This window comes from Protopterus annectens, chromosome 14.part0, assembly GCF_019279795.1.
Source record: "Protopterus annectens isolate FY-2018-M chromosome 14.part0, PAN1.0, whole genome shotgun sequence".
NCBI lineage: Eukaryota > Metazoa > Chordata > Ceratodontiformes > Protopteridae > Protopterus > Protopterus annectens.
This window is the reverse complement of record NC_056748.1, coordinates 755,560,855-755,581,723: the sequence shown is the minus strand read 5'-3', so window position 1 is coordinate 755,581,723 and position 20,869 is coordinate 755,560,855. Positions and strand designations below refer to the sequence as shown.

At 38.7% G+C, this 20,869-nt stretch overlaps 1 protein-coding gene across 1 annotated transcript in view; it reads right to left on the bottom strand.

The window, feature by feature from the left end:
* The window catches only part of KAZALD1 (Kazal type serine peptidase inhibitor domain 1), a 524,245-nt gene extending 504,472 nt beyond the window's left edge, over positions 1-19,773 (bottom strand). The window contains exon 1 of the mRNA XM_044056493.1: positions 19,459-19,773. The gene's annotated coding sequence lies outside the window, so the exon portion shown is untranslated. The remainder of the gene's footprint in view (positions 1-19,458) is intronic.
* Positions 19,774-20,869: the final 1,096 nt, after the last annotated feature.

Below are 20,869 nucleotides of genomic sequence, written 5' to 3'. Positions count from 1 at the left end.
GCTGCAACATTAGATGATTATTAAAGACAGACTTACAGACTGTGGAATATATGTTTCTTTGTTTCAAAACCTAATACTTGGGTATGCAGCTTCTTGCCATTTACAGTGGATAGATATTTACATTTAATGGACAATGTATTAGCGTGGGCCTGTGAGGTTCTGAAGGATGCCAAGTCTACAACAGCCAATGTCTTGTAAAGTGACCTGGAAATGGATATTGGGATGTTACTGAAAAAATATAGTAAGTGGGCTTAGAAATATAGTTTAATTAAACAAAGTGTACTTTCAATTTACAGGCCATAATTTGATTTATTTCAGGTAGTCCAGATACTGGTAGATTGTATAACATTAGACTTAATTAGGGAGAGCTGTCATTCTGGGGAAACAAATAGCCCTAGTTTCAGTGAAAGCTCTGTGGTTGCTTGCAGGTTCATAGTTTAATACTAAGCTAACTGCCCTTGCGAGCCATTTTAAGCTTAGCCAATTATCCCTTGTGAGACTCAAACCCTGCACCTTGTGTTTGTAAGGCAAACACCTTAACCATTAGGCCACCCTCCCTAGGAAGTTGCAGGATGTTGACACAATGTGTTTTATTTATTATTTTTAATGCATTTGTTATTTCAAAGCATGGTTTTCTTTGATGCAAAAGAAGGCATGACTGAATGAGCCATATAATGTTTGACAATGATGGAATAGAAAGATTATAAGTGATGTATAATGTTTGCAGCTACAGTTGTTTCAATGGTGTCTGTGATGCATAACTATTTTTGGGGCAGTGTCCCATTTTCATTTTTCGCTTTGTCCAGATTTTTTGCTCTAAGATTGAGAGGTATGGTTCCATACTAATTCAGAAGTTGTATTTACCTTGGAAGACTTTTAGGCATAATTATGAAAAACAGAGCCTTTTTAATATCTCTGCTTATTTCCAATATAAACTGCCATGTAACCTTGCAAATAACCTTCTTATTAAGCTACTTTACTTCTTTTGGAATTGACAGGTATGATTCATCTGTTTGGACATAAGCATAGAGTGCTAATGTGACTTTGATTTCTTGCAGCAGTCTGTGGTTTACATAATCAAAATAACTTTTCTGTGTTTCTGGGTGCGTAATCAATTTAACAGTTTTAAAGATGTTTTCCAAAAATAAATAAATATATAATAAATAACTAATCCTCTCTACACTTTGAGCTATTGACAAAGTCTGGGAATTTGTTTTTTTCAAAAGTGAAGGTCAGCATTACAGCTCAGTAAACTGTCAGTCTGTGAGTAACTTCTGCACAAATTAAAATGTCTGAATGTCAAATGGCTTTAGATTGGAGGGAAGTTTATTTTTATTTATTTTATTTTATTTTACATTTGTTTACTGGGAAAGACCGACTGGACACAGGTCCATTTTCAGTGGAGGCTTGGGGAGAAAAGCTCCAAAAATAACATAAAACAATATAATACAATACATGAGAGAGAGAGAGACAGCAAATTATGGATGTAGTACTCATACAATATGTCAGAGATTACATCTCGTAACAGTGAGAATCATTGAGGTACAGAATAAACTTAAAAACATTTTTTTTACAGTTATAATTACAGCAAGGCAAATATCAATGATTTAAGGTTTTAGGAGAAAGTTCTGAAACAATCTTTTGGTATGGATAAACCTGGGGATTGGCACAAGTTATATGTTTACACCAGTATGTAGCATTATAGTTTATGGTTTTCTTATTGATTTACTTTTTGCCGAGCAGTTGTTTGTTGATTTATTGATGGTCCTTTTGGTGGTGGGAAATTACATGGATGAATCCATCTCTATTAAGATTTTTTTTTCAGATATTTTGACTTCCAGACAATTTCATTCAGTGAGTGGGTGTCATGTGATTACTGAGGTTGCCTATTTTACAAGTAGGGGCTTTATTGTGTGTGTGTGTGTGTGTGTGTGTGTGTGTGTGTGTGTGTGTGTGTGTGTGTGTGTAAGAGAGAGCGAGATTTAATATGTATACTGAATATAATTTTGAAAATGGAATTCTTAGTTAAACATGCCCCTCTTCTTGGGCAACTAGACTTGAGTAACCAATATTAAATCTTAGCCATCCAGCTGGGAAAGGTTAGTATGTGGATTTTCCATTTGGTTTGATGAAGGCTATGCTACTTACCCAAGGACTACATTTATGGCTATCCATCCAGCCATCGTGTTGCTGAACTACATTGTTTAATAATGAGTGGAGCTTTTTACAGAAGTTGAAGGTTTTTGTGTCAAGAACCTGTCGATAAAAAGTGGCTTGTTTATGTTGCAGTGAAGGCTGTGGTCTTTGTAGTGAGCGTTTTAAGTATAACCAGTATTTCTGATGTAGAGGAAGTCTCTTAAGGCAGGATCTTTCTTAGCCTGGAAAGCAAGCCAATGATGAAATTTATAGGGGCCAGTGAGAGACAGAGGAAAGCAAGAAGCTTTTTAGTCTGTTTGGATAACTAAGTGAACTTAGTCCTTTGACCTTTTTTGTCAGAAATGGTTGTAGTCTTTGTTTTGGCAGGGTGTTTTGCTGAGGCACATGCCAAAAGGGGCATTGCACTCAATAATGGCTCTTGTAAAGGAAGAATACAGGGATGTTATGACCTCCTTGTCCCTGGATGAGATACACTTACTAATGAAGTGGGCCATCTAAAAAGCTTTCCTTACAACGGAGACAACGTGGTGGTCAAAAGTCAGGTTTGTATCAACATGGGTGCCCAAGTACCATATGACTGATTGCGTGGTTACAACACTGTTATTAATGTGATAATTTGTGGGGACATCACTCTCCTCAAAGGGGATGATGATGCATTTTTTGGCATTTAGCTTGAGGCCATATTTCTGGCACCAGTTATTTGTTTGGGTGAGACCCGTTTGTAGCTTATTCAGAATTGTTTTATTAAGTCAGTAATGTGAATTCTTTACTTTATTGCAAATTTGTTGGCTTATTTTTGTGGATTATAGTATTGTAGGACTGCTGATGTTGACATTTTACGTAGTTGGACTGCTGGAATGGTTTTCCCAGTGAGAAATGCTAGTGCTGTAGTGAATATCTGTTTATTTGTAAAAAAAAAAAAAACATATATATATATATATATATATATATATATATATATATATTTTTTTTTTTAACTAAGATGTTAGAGTTAACTGTTAGATTAGAGAATTAGAATTAGAATGAGAATTAGAATTTTAAGGCAAATATTAGGCATTTATTACATTTATTCATTGTTCAAATGTACCTACAGTACAGCCAGGAGGTCGACTGTGGTCTTCCGGAGCAACGAAAGAGTTAATAATATGATATATTTTATATGCGGCCCCAAGACCATTTCTGTTCACTCAATGCGGCCCCAGCAAGCCAAAAGGTTGGACACCCCTGCTCTAAAAGCTTTATTTCCTCCTTTTGTTGCCCCACCCCCTCCAATTGTCCTGGTAATACCCTACAGGGGGTTTGCTTCTCAATCTGTCGGAACTTCGGAGGGGGTCATATTCTAAAGGGTCATTTATATCTCCTATTTCCACATTTTCATAATGCATGTCAGGTTCTGTTCTGTAATTAACACATGCTTTATCCCCCTTATCAAAATGTGGCCCTGCTCTCTCTTTCCTGTAAGGACCACCATCTCCTGAAAAAATTGACATACTTTTTGGGTTTCAGGTAATGTGTCTTTTGTGCATAATCATTCAAATCGCTTTCCATTTTCCTCTCCTTCATATTAATAATCACATCCATTTTACAGCTATTTTCAGCAATATTACAAGTTTGGACTATAGAAAAACTCCGGCGATTTTATGGTCACCTGTAAAAGCCTCTACAAGTGAGGGTGTGAGAGAACAGAGGAGCAGAAACGCTAAAAGAACATAAGGTGACTGTTTATCTAAAAATATGATTTGTAATGGACTGAATTTAGATGCTTGGTTAAACCAGCGCATTTCCTTTGAGAAACCTGTAAGTAGAAAGGAAAATAATGCAATGGACACTTACAGTAATAATTTAAACAAACTACAGGACTTGCTGTTTAAATATAAATCTTTAAATGTGGACAATGTTTATTTAAGACAATGCATTCATTTAAATATTGTACCAAAAGGGCTGAGGGTTTACAGGTTTCCAAATAATGTGGAAACAGGCTCAGAATTTCATCTTGAATTGTTGAATATACTTGACACTTGCGGTTTAAATATTTTAAAAAGCCATAATTAAACAAAATGAAAGACTAATGGAAGGACTTAATGATAAAATTTGTAGGGTAAATGAGTGCTTGTTTAATGACTTAATGTTTCCGGTAGAAGAAGAGAAAAGGAAATATTACGAATTAAGGGCAAGTGTGGATGATAAAATGGATGTGATTATTAATAGGAAGAAAAGGAAAATGGAAAGCGATTTGAATGATTATGCACAAAAGACACATTACCTGAAACCCAAAAATTATGTCAATTTTTTTTTTCAGGAGATGGTGATCCTTACAGGAAAGAGAGAGCAGGGCCACATTTTGATAAGGGGGATAAAGTTTATATTAATTACAGAACACAACCTGATATGCATTATGAAAATGTGGAAATAGGAGATATAAATGACCCTTTAGAATATCCCCCCCTCCGAAGGTCCGAGAGATTGAGAAGCAAAACCCCAGTAGGGTATTACCAGGACAATTGGAAGGGGTGGGGCAACAAAGGGAAGAAATAAAACTTTTAGAGGAAATATGTGAAAGGTTAGATTCTAAGAACATGGATGTGCATGCTGAAGTATCAAAGGTTAGGCTAACACATCAGGGTTACGCCATTTTTAATTACTGTAGTATGGATATCACTAATGGATTTTTTGAATGTGAGTGCTGTGCTTAATACCTGTCAATAAATGTGTCTTCGCTGAAACGGCTATCCAGGAGCTTCTCAGAATTCTTGACAACACTTTGCAGTGCCTATTTTCTGTATTACTAGACAAATCTAATTTTAACATCTCCAATGCAAAAATTGTAGAAAAAATTATCTGTTGCACTTTAATAGTATGCACCCGAAGCATATTTTCGATAATATAGCTGAGGGTCAGTATTTCAGGATGTCCAGGTTGCACACTGATGATGGTCAATGTATAGAAGCTATGAGTTCTTTGAAAATGGACTTGCATGGCAGAGGCCATGATAAAGATATTTTAGGTAATACCTATGAAGTAGTTATCACTATGAGGTTGTGTGCTGGTAAACTCTATCATTCACATTCATTGAAATCTAATACTGGGGATCTGCAACATAATAATGTAAGGTTAGTCCTGACTTATGGTAATAACATACAGCAAATATGTGAGACTGTTAAGACATTTTGCCCGGTACTCTTGTCTAATGACAATATTAGGGGTATTGTAGGTGATAAACAGAGTTATACCTTTAAGACTAATCTGTCACTTAACAGACAGCTTTGTTATAAATCTACTTTTGTTTCACCTCTTCTTTCTCAACGCACTGGCACGTATCCTTGAAGAGTTTGTAAAGTGTGTGCCTATATTTCTACGGAGATTGAATTTAAACATCCTACCATGAATTACAACTTTAAACCTTGTTTTTATGCAGACTGCAAATCTAAAGGTCTTATATATTTGGCAAGATGTAAGCATTGTACCACATTTTATATAGGTAAAACTGTTAGGATGCTGAAAGAATGCATTCTACAGCATCTAGGGGACATAAGGCGTATGAATACTCTTAATGCCTTAGCCAAGCATATATCTTTGTAACCAGGACATTGTTTTATGTTTAATGTTTGACAACTTCTGTACTTGGACATAACGGGTGGTGATTTTAATAATAGGTTGGAAATTGCTGAAACTAAATGGATCGTTAGATTACAGGCAGATAAACTGCCTGGTACTAATGCAGCTGTGCCTTTAAAGCCTATTCTTAAGAAACGTAATATACATCAATGAATTGAGTGTGGTTTTAACTGGCTTATTACTTTGTGTTTTATTATATAAATTTGAGGAGTTGTATGAGATGTTTTCAATGGATCTGATGAGGCACACTATGTGTGAAAGCACTTATCCTTTGTTACATGTTTTTTAAATAAAAGGTGGATTTTAGCTTTGGTGGACGCCTGGTATATTTTTCTACAGTATAGAAAAATGTTATTTATTTACTTTTTCTCTGCTTCTGAAGCAAGGACACATGGACTGCATTCCTGGACAAAGGGCATACTGAAGTGTGTTTGAGAAAAAATGCAGCAACTGTCCGGACATACTCATCAGACTTAGACTGAGAACTGAATACATTTTAGCAACTGGCAGTGATGGGTCCAGATAAAGTTTTTGTCAGTGTTCTTTTTCATGCTAATTGCCTGTGTAAATGCATTTGGCTTGTATTTATATTTGCTTGTGTGTGTTTATAGCTTTTTGCATATTTGATCTTCCAAAGTGCATACCTTAATTTCATTTAATCCAAGTGTGATGATAGAAGGTACTGCCAGCCATGCCAGGAGAAGTAGGGCAGTGGATGTGTAACATATGCCAGCACAGCTAGCTGGAATTTTGTAAAGCATTATATGTCATTTGCATATCAAGCTGATTCATACAGATGCTTCTGTTTAAAAATGTATTTGTAAAGTTGCTTGTCTTAAAATGTATCAACAGTGTTTCCTGCTGGACAGAAAAGAAATGTGCATGCATTACTGTAACTGTTTAAATGTATACATTGTAACAGCATATACTGGGAGAGAAGAGGTTAATACACTTGACTTTGAAAAAAATATTCTTGAAATTAAATTACTTTATGGATTAGGCCATAAAGATATTATCCCACAGTTTTGAATGCAGCCAGAGACGCAATGTCTGTGCTAGAGAATAGGTTGCAGCTCCTGTAGGAAGAGTGGAATGGTTTTATGGGTTTATGACTTCTAGCAGGTGCACCACATCTAAACAATGATCTTGTGTGTATATTATTGATATGTACGTGCTAAAATCCTCACAGCTTCTAGTGTTGGTTATAGCATGGGAAACAGAGTCAGATGACCAGATGTAGATGATGTTATTCTGTACAGAAATAATGTTTTAATATTACAGGAGACTGAAGTCTCAGCAGCATTCTGCATTTTGTCTTGGATCTGACAATGAGAACCACTCATCCATTTTGCCTTGCTCTACTTGGTAAGTAGGAACAGTAATTCTTTTAGTCAATCAGGAATAGATAGTGAGACTAGCTAAACACCATTTTTCTTTAACTGTGTGAAACTTTCCATCTGTGTTAATTTTAATATTTCCTGTTACTGAAACTCTGGTGCTTACTGTAAATAGATATTGAATATTTTCATATTATTCTATTATTTATTATTAAATATATTTAAACATATCATTGTGGCTGGTCCTTTTAGAAAATATTTAAGTTTTGAGAGTATTTGCACATATTTATTTGGTGATAGATCTGGCCACTCCTGAAAGCCTTGCTGTTTGATTAGCATTACCATTTATATTAATATTAACTTCACTCAGAATAACTGGATATCCTTTTAAGAACCTTATAGTAACTGACTGGTGACAGTGAAACTACCTTATAGTCTGGACAGAAGGTGGCATAGCTAATAAATCTGTGCAAGCTTTTCCCTGGTGTGTATGTGTGTGTGTAAAAATTGAATCATAGAGTGTGTGTGTGTGTGTGTGTGTGTGTGTGTGTGTGTGTGTGTGTGTGTGTGTGTGTGTGTGTGTGTGTGTGTGTGTCAGTTATATGAGCAGGGACACAAAGCACTGGTTTCACAGAGAGAGTGCAGGAAGACTTGGCTTGGGCACATGGCTGAAGACTTAACTTTGCAGATGTACCAGTGGTGAGTCTTACTGGGGACCTAGGGAAATACAGGGAGAGAAACCCAGACCCTGGGCTGAGTGTATTCCCTATGTCCTGTTAATGAAAACTGTGCTTGATGCAGAGAGGTGTGCATCTGGAAATACTGAGTATATCCATTTGTATTCCAACTGAACGTCTCTCTTCATTGTCAGTGGTGAGGTCTCAAGCTCCTTGACTACTGGAACAGAGTGGGGATGTCACATATTGGTGAGCAGTGGTGTGAATATTGAACTTCTTTAGCTTGAAAGCAGTTGTTACTAAAGGTTTAGTCTCCAGCAGCTACAAGTTTAACATTCAGAGTTGCATTTCACAGCAGTTCCATTTATTTATGTAATTATTTATTTATTGTTAGTTTACTTTAGTTGGGGAAAACAGGCAAAGATGGCAGCAGAGGATTATGGCAAGCTGACAAAAAATCAGTTATTCAAGGTGTGTGAAGCCAAAGGACTGATGTATGGCAACCTGACTAAAGAGGAAATTATTCAGTCTTAGTTGCAGCTCAGAGCAACAACCAGGAGGACAACTAATTTGATGATGGGGATTTGCAGCCCTCAGAAACAGGACAGTTCACATTTTCTTCAGAGGATTTAAAAATCTGTCTGGAATTAAAGAGGACTGAACTGGAGGCCAAACATTTGGAATTAGAATCAGCAGAGGACTGCAGCTTTGGAGGCTGAAGAAAAGAAGAAACAGATGGAATTGGAATTAGCGGAGAAAGACTGCAGGATTTGGAGGCTGAGGAAAGTGAGAAGCAGCACAACATCAGAGGGGGATGCTGACTCTTCACTAGGGTCATGGAGGTAATGGGGAAGGGAATAACTGAACCCCAGTACATTTATTCCACAATTTGCAGAGGGTGATCATTTTGATAGTATGTAAACAGTATAATGATGACCGAGGGCTCTGGGCATGGTTCTTGGCTCCCTTACTTCATGGTAAAGCTCTAACTGCTGTTTCTAAATTGCCTGATATTGATTGTTTACACTATGAAAAAGTAAAGAAATGTTTACTTGAATGTTTTAAGTTAACACCTGAAGCTTACAGAAAAAAGTTGTGTGAGCACAGAAACAAGGCAAATGAAAGTGTGTGTGATTACATTGCTAAGTTAAGCACTTATTTTCATAGGTGGGTGAGTAGGTGTCAGGTTACCAATTTCTGAAGGGATGGTAGACCTTTCGATGAGGGAACAAACCCTTAGCACTTTGCCTGCATAAATGAGAATCTGGTTGGCAAAACGACAATGTAACTCTGCAGATGAGCTGGGGAAGAAAGGGGATCTCTACTTAGCAAGCAGGACATCAATGCACAGGATATAAGGGAACCCATGGGCAGCCTAAACCACCCCAACAGAGTCCACAAGTAACAGGGGAATCCACTAGTTCTCTGAACTCCTAATCTGCTAATGGAGGATATCTGCAGAAGGACCTCTCTGTACTCCCATTCTGCTTATGGTGAGTCCACTCAAACATTCTACTGTATTTCACCCTCTCTCTTTTTACATTTTGTAAATATTGTTTGCATGCTTACAGCACACTACAACTCTACTTGACTACAGAGTAATGCACGTATTCTTGTATGTAATTCCTTTGTATTATTGTGTTAACCTTTTATATTTGTAACCTGTGTTATTGCTATATATATATTGTTTATATTCTGTAAATTCTTTATTCTGGGGCTTTTCCCCCCAGGACTCCACTGAAAACAGACACCAGCTGTCCAGTTGGACCATCCTGGTAAACAAATGTTAAATAATAATAGACGTCCACTGAGGCAAGATGGGGAACAAAAGGTGGGGGAGCTACAAAGTGGGAATAACAGTATGCCAGTGGTAAGTTGTCTAGAGACAACAGGGGTACCAAACTATCACAAGAGGTTATATCCTATCTTAGTGGATGGAAAACAGACCACTGCAAAGAGAGACACCACCTCTGGCATAACTCTTGTGAAGCCTGCAGTGGTTAAAGAGGAGCAGAACTTGCTCGGGTTGTCCATTCCAGTCAAAGCTTTAGGAGGGACCCCATTCCAAATGCCTTTGGCCAGGGTTCACCTTGACTGGGAGGGTGAAAAGGAAGCAAGCACGTAGGTGTGTTTGAGGATATCATTGCAGATGTCCTGATAGGGGATGATTTTGACAATACAGTACCATGTGTGCATGCAGTTACACTCATTCAAGCTTGGAGACAGATATGTGGGTCTGGTAGCCTGGAGGAGATCCAGGCAGACACCATATCTGAAGCCAGAGCTGGTGGTGTGGCTATTTCAGGGAGACAGCTACCCTGTAACAGTGATTCTGAAGGTAAGCCACAGCTGCTGGTACTCATGTTCCCTTGGGCAGAGTGACTGTAAGGGCAGAGGTGAGTGATAGTACCCAGGTTGACAGTGAGGTACCGCTACCAGAGGATTTGAGACTTCCTTTGGAAAGTAGAGCTCAGACAGGCTCAGTTCTCACACCCTACACTAAGAGGCTTAAGGAAGATAGCTAGGGAGGCACCTAAATCTGAAGGAAAGGGGAGTCTGTATACTGGAACAAAGGGTTACTGTATAGAGAGTGCACCCCTGAGGGTGGGCCAGAGGGTGAGATAATACAGCAGTTGGTAGTGCCTAGATTCTAACATCTGGCACTTCTAACCATAGTCCATGGCATTCCTTTTGCAGGTCATATGAGCATAAAGCATACCAAAAGGCACATTATGCAGAACTTTTATTAGCCTGGGATTGCAAGGGATGTAACAGGGTATTGCAGGACCTGTGACCAGTGCAAAATGTCAGCAAGGCAGAAGACAAGGTCAGAGCTTCTTTGATGCCTTTGCCTGTGACTGAGGAGCCATTTCAGAGGGTATCTATGGATATTGTGGGGCCTCTGAGTAGCCCAAGCTCCATAGGGAAGAGGTATATCCTGGTGGCAGTAGATTATGCTACTAGATACCCTCAGGCAATGGCTCTGCAGGCAGAGCAGGTGGCAAATGCTTTGCTAGAGATTTTCAGCAGGGTAGGTTTCCCACGAGAAATACTGACTGACAGATGAGCCAATTTTAAGTCAGACCTGCTGGCTTGTTTGTGGAAGCACTGTGGGGTGAAGCACCTAAAGACCACCCCCTACCATCCCCAGAGTAATAGCCTCATGAAGAGGTTAAACTCTACACTAATGACCATGCTACAGGCATTTGCAGACCAGTTTAAGAGAGACTGGGACAAATATCTGTCCCATCTGCTGTTTGCTTACTGTGAGTTACCCTGGGAAACCACAGATTTTTCACCCTTGGAGTTGCTGTATGGGCATAGGGTGAGGGGACCTTTAGATTTGATTTGTGATGAGTGGGAGGGTGAGTGTGAATCCCACAAGCAGTCTGTTGTGCATATGTCCTAAACTTTAGGACAAGACTCAAGGAGCTCATGGGCTTGGCCCAGGAGAACCTGGCAGGAGTCAAGCAGCAGAAGAACATTTGGTATGACAGGAATGATCGAGCCATAGAGTATGCTCTGGGGAAGCAGGTGATGGTTCACATCCTGTCAAACACAATAAGCTGCAGGCAGCTTGGAAGGAACCCTTCAAAATTGTAAGGAAGGTCAGTGATGGTAACTGCATGGTAAAACTGCTAGGCAGGAGGCAAGGGCACAAATTCTACCATGTTTACATGAAGAAACCTTACCATGACAGGGAGACCCTGGTGCTGAGTATTTGCAGTGGATGGCAGGAGGAGTCTGAGGGGGCTCTGGTGATCGATCTCTTCAGTGACACTCAGACTGACACCTCCGTGGAAGGGGTAGCAATGTCCCAGTGTCTATCCCCTACCCAAGTCTGAGAAATCCGAGCAATGTTACAGGAGTTTGGGGGCATGTTCAGTGGGAAACCTGTGTGCAACTAATTGGTGCAGCACAATGTGGATATAGGACACCAAATACCTATCAAGCAGGCCCCTTACAGGGTACCTGAGAGAGTCAGACAGACTCTGAGGGAGGATATACAGAAAATGTTTGAACTGGAGGTAATCCAGGAGTCCAGCAGTCCCTGGGCCTCCCCAGTTGTGCTGGTATCAAAGAAAGATGGCAGCACCAGGTTCTGTGTGGACTACAGGAAACTAAATCACATAGAGTCAGAGGCTTACCCCATGCCTAGGACAGACAAAGCCTTAGAGCAGCTGGGTGGGGCTAAGTATCTGACCACTATTGATCTGAAAAAGGGCTATTGGCAGGTGCCCTTGACTCACACTGCTAGAGAGAGTTCAGTCTTTGTGACTCCTTTCGGATTATATGAGTTCACAAAGATGCCCTTTGGGATGAAAAATGCCACAGCAACCTTCCAGAGGCTGGTAGATTGTATTCTAGCAGGAGTAGGAGATTATGCCCTTGCTTACCTGAATGATATTGCCATTTATAGTCATTCCTGGTATGAGCACCTTCAGCATGTTAGGGTGGTCCTGGGCAGACTGCAAAGGGCAGGGTTGACCATTAAGCCTAGTAAGTGTCAGGTGGGTATGGCAGAGGTCTCCTACTTTGGACATAGAGTTTGGAGTGGTAAGATCAGGCCAGAACCTGAAAAATTGAAAGCCATTCAGGGGTGGCCTTCTCCTGTTACTAAAAAGCAGGTGAGGACATTCTTAGGGATGGTGGGGTGCTATAGAAAGTTTCTTCCCAATTATAGTAAAATAGCTGCTCCCCTAACAGACCTAATGAGGACAAATGGCCAGACAAGGTAGTGTGGGCCCTAGCCTGCGAGCAGGCATTCCAAAAGCTTAAAGGTGGTTTGGGAGGACCCCCTGTGTTAGCCAATCCAGATCACAGCAAAGAATTTGTTGTGTAGGTGGATACTTCAAACCATGGGGTGGGGGCTATACTCAGCCAGGTTTCCTCAGAGGCAGAAGAGCACCCAGTGGTATATCTGAACTGTAGACTCCAACCTAGGGAGGAATGTTATGCAGCAGTAGAAAAAGAAGGCTTAGCCATCGTATGGGCACTGCAGAAACTTCAACCCTATCTATATGGAGGGAAATTTACTGTAGTTACAGACCATAACCCCTTAACATGGCTCCATCAAGCCAGCCAGCAAAATGCCAGTCTACTGAGGTGGAGCCTAGGGTTACAGGAATATGATATGACAGTGACGTACTGCAGTGGGGTTAGCAATGCCAATGCAGATGGGCTCTCAAGACAGGGTATGGGATAATTTATTCCCAGATAGGCTCATTCCTCTCAAGCAATGTTTCTCAAGGAGGACTTGGAAAAACTAGCTTGAGTCGTCAAAGGGGGGAGAGATGTGATGATAGGAGGTACTGCTAACCATGCCAAAAGAAGTAGGGCATCAGATGTGTAACATATGCCAATACAGCTAGCTGGAATTTTATAAAGAATTATATGTCATTTGCATGCCAGACTGATTTGTACAGATGCTTGTGTTTAAAACTGTATTTGTAAAGTTGCTTGTGTAAAAAATGTATAAACAGTGTTTCCTGTTGGACAGAAAAGAAATGTATATGCATTATTGTAACTGTTTAAATGTATACATTGTAACAGCATATACTGGGAGAGAAGAGGTTAATCCACCTGACTTTGAAAAAAATATTCTTGAAATTAAATTACTTTATGGGTTAAGCCATAAAGGTGTTATCCCACAATTTTGAATGGAGCCAGAGACACAATGTCTGTGCCAGAGAATAGGGTGTAGCTCCTGTAAGAAGAGTGGAATTGTTTATGGTTTTATGACTTCCAGCAGCTGCACAACATCTGAGCAATGCTCTTGTGTGTGCATTATTGACAGGTAGGTTCTAAAATTCTACCAGCTTCTAGTGTTGGTGATACCATGGGAAACAGTCAGATGACCAGATGTATGTGATGCCACTCTGTACAGAAATCGTGTTTTAATATTAGAGGACACTGAAGTCTCAGCAGCATTTTGCATTCTGCCTTGGATCTGACAACAAGGACCACTCACCCATGTTGCCTTGCTCTGTTCAGTAAGTATGAACAGTAATTATTTTAGTCAATCAGGAATAGATAGTGACACTAGCTAAATTCTGTTTTTTCTTTAACTTTGTGAAACATTCCATTGGTGTTATTTTTAATATTTCCTGTGACTGAAACTCTTGTGTTTACTGTAAATAGATATTAATTATTGTAATGTTCTTTTATTATTTATTATTAAATATATTTAAATTTCTCATTGTGGCTGGTCCTTTTAAAAAAAATCAAATTTTGAGAGTATTTGCACATATTTATTTGGTGATAACTCTGGCCACTCCTGAAAGCCTTACTGTTTGGTCAACATTAAAATTTGTATTAATATTAACTTCACTCACTATAATTGGATACCCTTTTAAAAGCCTTATAGTAACTGGCTGGTGGCAGTGAAACTACCTTATAGACTGGACAGGACAAAAGGTGGCATAGCTAGTAAATATGTGCCAACCTTTCCCAGGTGTGTGTGTGAAAATTAAATCTCAAAGTGTGTGTGTCTCAGCTGCTTAGAGCAGGGACATGGAGCACTGGTTTCACAGAAAGAGTGGGGGAGGACTTGGCTTGGGCACTCAGCTGAGGACTTAACTCTGCAGCTGTACCAGTGGGGAGTCTTACTGAGGACCTGGAGGGAGACAGATAGAGAAACTTAGACCCCGGACTGAGTGTGTGCCTTGTGTACTCTTAAGGGAAACTGTGCTGGATGCAGAGAGGTCTGCATCTGGAAATACTAAGCGTATCCATTTGTATGCCAAGTGAACATCCCTCTCCAATTTCAGTGGTGAGGATTCAAGCTCCTTGACAACTGGCCCAGAGTGGGGATATCACACCAAGTAAAGAGTTTATTATTCAGTTTTAAATGCTTGTGGTTGATGGATTACTTATTAGCTTAAGGCTAGATGTACTGAACTGGAGAAACTTTCAACTTCCCTCAGCTTTTTAAGAAGTGACTACTTAAAGCTGTTGCTACCTCACCCATATCTAACAGTCACCTCATCTTAAGAGTAAACACACATTTTGTTTTTTGTTTTCAGCAATTTTGTAGCTGTGGCCTAGTGTAAAGACAAGGAAGGGGTGCTAGTACCGGTAATATATCATTAACCCATCTGGTAAACAGTGTGTGTGTGCATGTATGTATGTGTGTGCATGTCTGTCTGTGTGTGCATGTCTGTCTGTCTATTTGCAAAATAATCCTGGACAGGTTTCAATTAATGTTGTTAACATTGCACTAGGCTTAGTCTGACAAAGGTGAAATCACAGGGATCAAATGATTATACTCTGATTTGCTGCTGTACAGTATAAGACTTATTTAGGTGTGGCAGATGTTGTCTTTTGACCAGGGAGGCAGCACATTCACTGTATGCTATTAAGTCAGTCACACAGGGAATGTTAATTGGCCACAGTGATTTCAGTCCTGAAACTATAATGTGACCCTTGTCTAATTCACAGAAATAAGTGGCAGCAGATTCAGTTTTATACCCATTTGCCATGGACACATGGAATTATAAAGTACTAAGACAGGGGAAATTATATAGTCTTGTGTTAAGATTCAGTTCACTCAGTAAACAACATACTATTCAAAATTATTATACTTGTGGGATACGGTTGAGTTGCATGGCTAGTCTTACAAAGGCCCCAGTAATTATTATCTTACTATACACCTATGAACCTGAAAACACAGGACATCAATTTTCATAACATATTTAACATTTAGCAAGTAATGCATTTAACATCAGAACAGATAAGTTTTAATCAAAATCTGTTAAGGAATAATTGATAAAGCCTAATGATAGTGAAACGATGCAAAATTAAGTTCTAATCTAAGATGAAAAACTGACATTCTCTTACAATCTCCAACAGCACTCTCCAGTTTCCCCAACATAATCTTTATTTATTCTAAGTCAAACTTTAGTACACTGTTTAAAGTTTCCTACAAATAAGTATAGATTTTCACTGCTGTGTGGAAAAAAAGAACACTGTGAAAAGGACTGGGTACAACATCCTGTACTTCCGCTTCTTTATTTTTCATTCACTCATGACTGTGCTGGACTTGGCATGCTTGCTATACATCTGGACTAAAAAGTCTTTATCAAAACATGCTCCATTTTGAAAACTCTTCTCTGCTTCCAGAGCAAAGTCAAAATTTGTTCCTTGTCATAGCAAGTCTCAGACTGCACCAGTATGTTGCAAGACTGTCTATCTGGTGGCACTGGCCATAATTATGAATCCCACTGTGTTTTTTAATCAGCAGAAAATACTTGCAAGCTAATCCAGGTCAACAATATGCACTTCATAAATGTAAAGTAGTCTTTCCCTTCTTCACTCTTTGGAACCCCAAACTTACTAATATTTTTCTCCTGGTCCTGCCTCCTTTCTCAATATGTCTATAGCCAAATATTGCTAGCTTATTTTCAGATTAATAAGTCGATCCTTCATTAACTTATATTCCTACCACATCACTAAGAATGTCCATCCCTATGATTATTCAGCCCTTCACCTGTTTTGTATATCTCCTGGATGCTGTCAATCAATGCCTTTAATATGATGTTAGACTTTTGAATTTAATTGGGATAGTATGTACAATGATATCGCTGCAGCATCCATTTAAGCAATGTTTGACTCCTGTGACCAAAATTACATTAAATTAGAGCTAATGAATCAAATTTTTTTTCAAGAATAACTAGTACGGACACCTTTCATCCTGAGACACAGCAAGATGTCCCCACCTACTCCTCTATTTTGGTTGCAAAATATATGTTTAAAAATGCATTTTAACTTGCTCAAGAAAAAAAATGAACTTAAGAAAATTAAAAAAAAATACTAGCTTTAGCTTTCTATTTCTGTGCTCTTTGGTCTGGCATCCACTTGTTTACAATCTGCATATGTTCATTGAGTACCCAGGTATGTGACACCATAAAATATTTGATGTGGCTGTATTTTGTACCTGGACATCATGGTACGGTATCTGTCATTTCAACACACATCAGCAACAGTGACTCCGAATAAAAAATCATGTTTTAAACAGCCCTGCTATGACCTCGCATTCTCTGTCTCTCTTTCCGTCCTTCTCTGTATCACTCTGTCTCTCTGTCTTGGTGTGTGTGTGTGTGTGTGTGTGTGTGTGTATGTGTGTGTGTGTGTGTGTGTGTGTGTCTCTTTCTCTTTCTGTCTGTCTCTCTCTTCCTTCCCAGTCCTTCTCTTTTAACAGATCTGTATTTATTTTCCGTGACATCAAATGGATACAGTTTCAGTGCAAATGAAGCAAAGGTTGTGGTGGGCCTTGTGCTAAAGTTCAAGTAACCACTTAACTTTCTGTTTCTGAACCAATTTTTTTAGCAAATCAAAATCAGTAATTCTAAAATTGTTTAAACACTTCCCTCCAAAAAATAGGCACAATAATTACGTAAATATTCTGAATGATACTTATATAATACGCATTCAATCCTATCTTGCTAAATTAAAATCTCAACCTGACTAGTGTTTAAGTACTTTTATTTGCCACTATGTCCAATAACTAGAACTGGAGTATGAAGTACAGTAAAAAAAAAAAACAGTTCAACAAGAGCAGCTTTTCCTGATTTAAGTCAGCTAAATATAAATAACCTTCAAGTTAAAAATAAAATAGACTACAGTAATCTGAGCACAATTTCATGGTAAATTAACACAGTGTAAGGAGAAACATGCTTGAATGTAATCAGTGGATTTCCCTGTTCAGAACAAGGCTGTTGAAGCATAGTAACATGCAACAAATTATCTATTTCAATCACGGATGAAAGTTAAGTACTGATTAAAAATACACCTGGCTTATACCCATATTTCCTAAGTAGAATGTTCCACACCCTTACAGTTCCAATTGGCTACTTAAATAGCAATATGTTTTGTGTTGTCAGGACTGAGGGACTGAAATCAAACAAATAATGAGGGTACAATACTAGAAATGAATGCTTATTTGCTTTTCAAGACCATACAGCAGAAAATAAATATTGAGAATTTACTGAAACCAAGCTGGCTAGTCAAGGTACTGTCTTGGAACTCTACTCACTTATACTCCATTTTTATGCTTGGTGGCTGAGGTGACACATAAATGATCTTACTAATATCACTGTGAACAATTACTTCTAGTAATATTTGATTGCATGCTTTCCTTAATGCACTCACAATGCAATCAGAGGACATTTTTTCATAGGTTATGATATGGACATGGATATTTAGCATGGTTGGGAGTGAGGGAGAACACATTTCTTTTACTTAAATAACTTTAAAAAGGCACATATCATTCTACTAAGAAGTAAGACCCATACTCGGGTAGCATGTAGCGCAGATGTCCCCTTTCAAAACTTCATAAAGCATAAGGTTCCCAGTCGGTCTGTCTCATTAAATAAATATGAAAGACTGGGTGAATGAATGAATAAATATTAAATTATAACTCTAATGTGGATGAGTACATAACTTTCAATTTCCCCTTACTTTCAATGACACATTGAATTTTGCCCCCAAATGTTTAGCCACTCATGAAATGTTGTGCTTTCTGAAATGCAACTTTGAAAATAGCCATGTCTAAATAATAAAAGCCATCACACCTAAAGACTTAACACATTCTTCAGAAAATGCATGCAAAATGCATTTTCATTTCTACGTGAGTAGTATCTTTTTAAACCTGTCATTAACGTGGGCTTTTGTAACTAATTGTTTTGGCATTGTCCCCGTTGTGGTAGTAAGCTGAGAGTTAATGTACTGCATCCACGATTTTCATTTAGATTTCTAACGTTTAAAAAATAATTTACTGTACAGACTTAGCTCCAATTTGGGCTGCAACGTATAGCATTGTAGCAATTTTTTAAACAGAAATGTTGAAACAAGATGTTTACTATAGCCTAAATATCGATGTCAGAACACACTGCTTGTCTAAACAATCATCGTCATTTTCATAGCGAATAGCGGTATATGCAGTGAGCACAGTAACTCGTAAAAGAAATGTGCTTAACTTCAGCAAGAATTAAGCAAGTAGTCTACTGTCACCTGGGAATTATGTACTGCAGTCTTCAAGTAAAAATAAACGTTTGTAGAAATGTCAACATGCACTCTTTTAGATTTCTAGGCTCTGGAGCACTTTATTTAATTAATGATATGTTTGTTTTGGAAGGCATGCATATTTTTTTACCATTGAATTTTATACTGTTAATATACTTGACTCGGCCCTTTCTTCCTATATATAGACTCAATAAAACACGCACACAACGACATCTACTTCCCTTGTTTCCAGCCAGAAAGGGTGTGGTCTTTTCAGAAATGACACTGACACACAACAACTGTCACTTTACCAGAAGGGAGAATTGTTGACTGGGGGGGGGGGGGTCTCAAAAATAGGGGAAAGACGAGACATGTCGCACTGTACAACAAACAATAAAACCAAGTAAAATAAAAGGCATCAAATATTATGGCTGGGAATTTCTGACAGAACAGTCATTATCTTCTAGACTCAGCTTTCATTCAGAAGTATGAGCTGCGTCTCGCCAACTTCCAAGAAATTGCCCATTTTAAACACTTCTAAAATTGCTGAATCCTAACAGTTGGGTAAATACAAACATGCTCAGAAATATGTTCTGTTGCACCGGCCCGGTGTATATTAATACTTGTTTAGTGGAGACCCTTTGGATAAACGGCGCACACCCCCTTCTTACCTTCTGTTTTGGTAGTGTAATAATTTGGTTCAGGGTTCCAGCACCGGCTGTTCCGTTGGTGTGCTGACAGGGCTGCCCTTGAAGTGCACGCTTGTACCAGTAACCTTTACTGACTGAAGAAATGGATATGTCAAGATCTCCAGGTTAAATGGAGATTATTCCTCTTTAACGCATTTGTTTTGGATAATCAGTACGCAAAAGAAAAGGCGTTATTATTGCTAAGAAATGGTTCCCGGCAGATGCCAGACTGTTTTGAGAGAACTGAGGCTTATCTGACCTCTGCAGTGTGTCTCAGTCTCCTCAAAGAACGTTAGTAAGTATAGTCTGTGAATGAGGAGGACCAGTGATGTCAGCTGAAATGTGAGAGTTGTGAACCCCCCTTCACTGTTTACACAGGGATTGTTTTCACACTCCGAGCTGTGGAACAGCAGGGCACACGTGAAATTCTGGAGTTATAAAACCAAATCCCCTGACCAGTCGTGTAAGGCTGAATTACTTTTCATTACACGTAAAGATTATAATCGCTGTACACTTAAAACAAGAACGATAATGGACATTATTTGAGGTATTGTTTTGTACATCTCTTTGATGACCATAACCCGTGTTGCTACCGCAAGTTTTTCTCATTTATAGCAGAGGTCACGGGGGTGGGGTTGAAAGGACAACAGATCCGTCAAAACAAATTACTGAATAAACACTGTTTTCCTCTCTCCTGAGCAAAATCAAGCAATACTAACAATGTTTCTGTGAGATCCAGATTCGTGGGGCAATTGCCTTAGACATTTCATGTCTTTATACATGCCCATATATGAATAAGGAGGCGAGCAGCAGCAGAACTGCAAACACAATTCAGAATATTGTTTTTCGTAGACCTGAGCACTGTTTTATAGGTCGTTTGAGTATATATACTTGTTTTACAGGTAATTCGGGTACGTACTTGTTGGTCCATCAGAAGAGGATGGAGAATGGCATGCGGAGTAATACATAGAGGACAACGGATAGCTTGACATGCTTTTCTAGGATATTGTAGAGTTGAGGTTATAATTACCTGCACAAAATGGAGAGGTATAAACCTGGTGAAACATATCACACCAATTATTATTCTTTTGGGGAGGGGGTAGGAACACAGAGCTTGTTAGGTGGCTGAGCGAGCACTGGCATGCTGTCACTTATGTATACATGTATATATATATATATATATATATATATATATATATATATATATATATATATATATATGCACTTTTATGTTAGAAAACATCATGCAGAACACTGATTTTCTTTTCATAAACCATTTGAGAATAGTGTCATTGGGCAGGATTTTAATTCCCCAGATCATACTGAACATATTGCTTCCTAACAACCCTAGAAAACGTTGGATATGTTAGGACAGTGCAGCATCAATTCACCT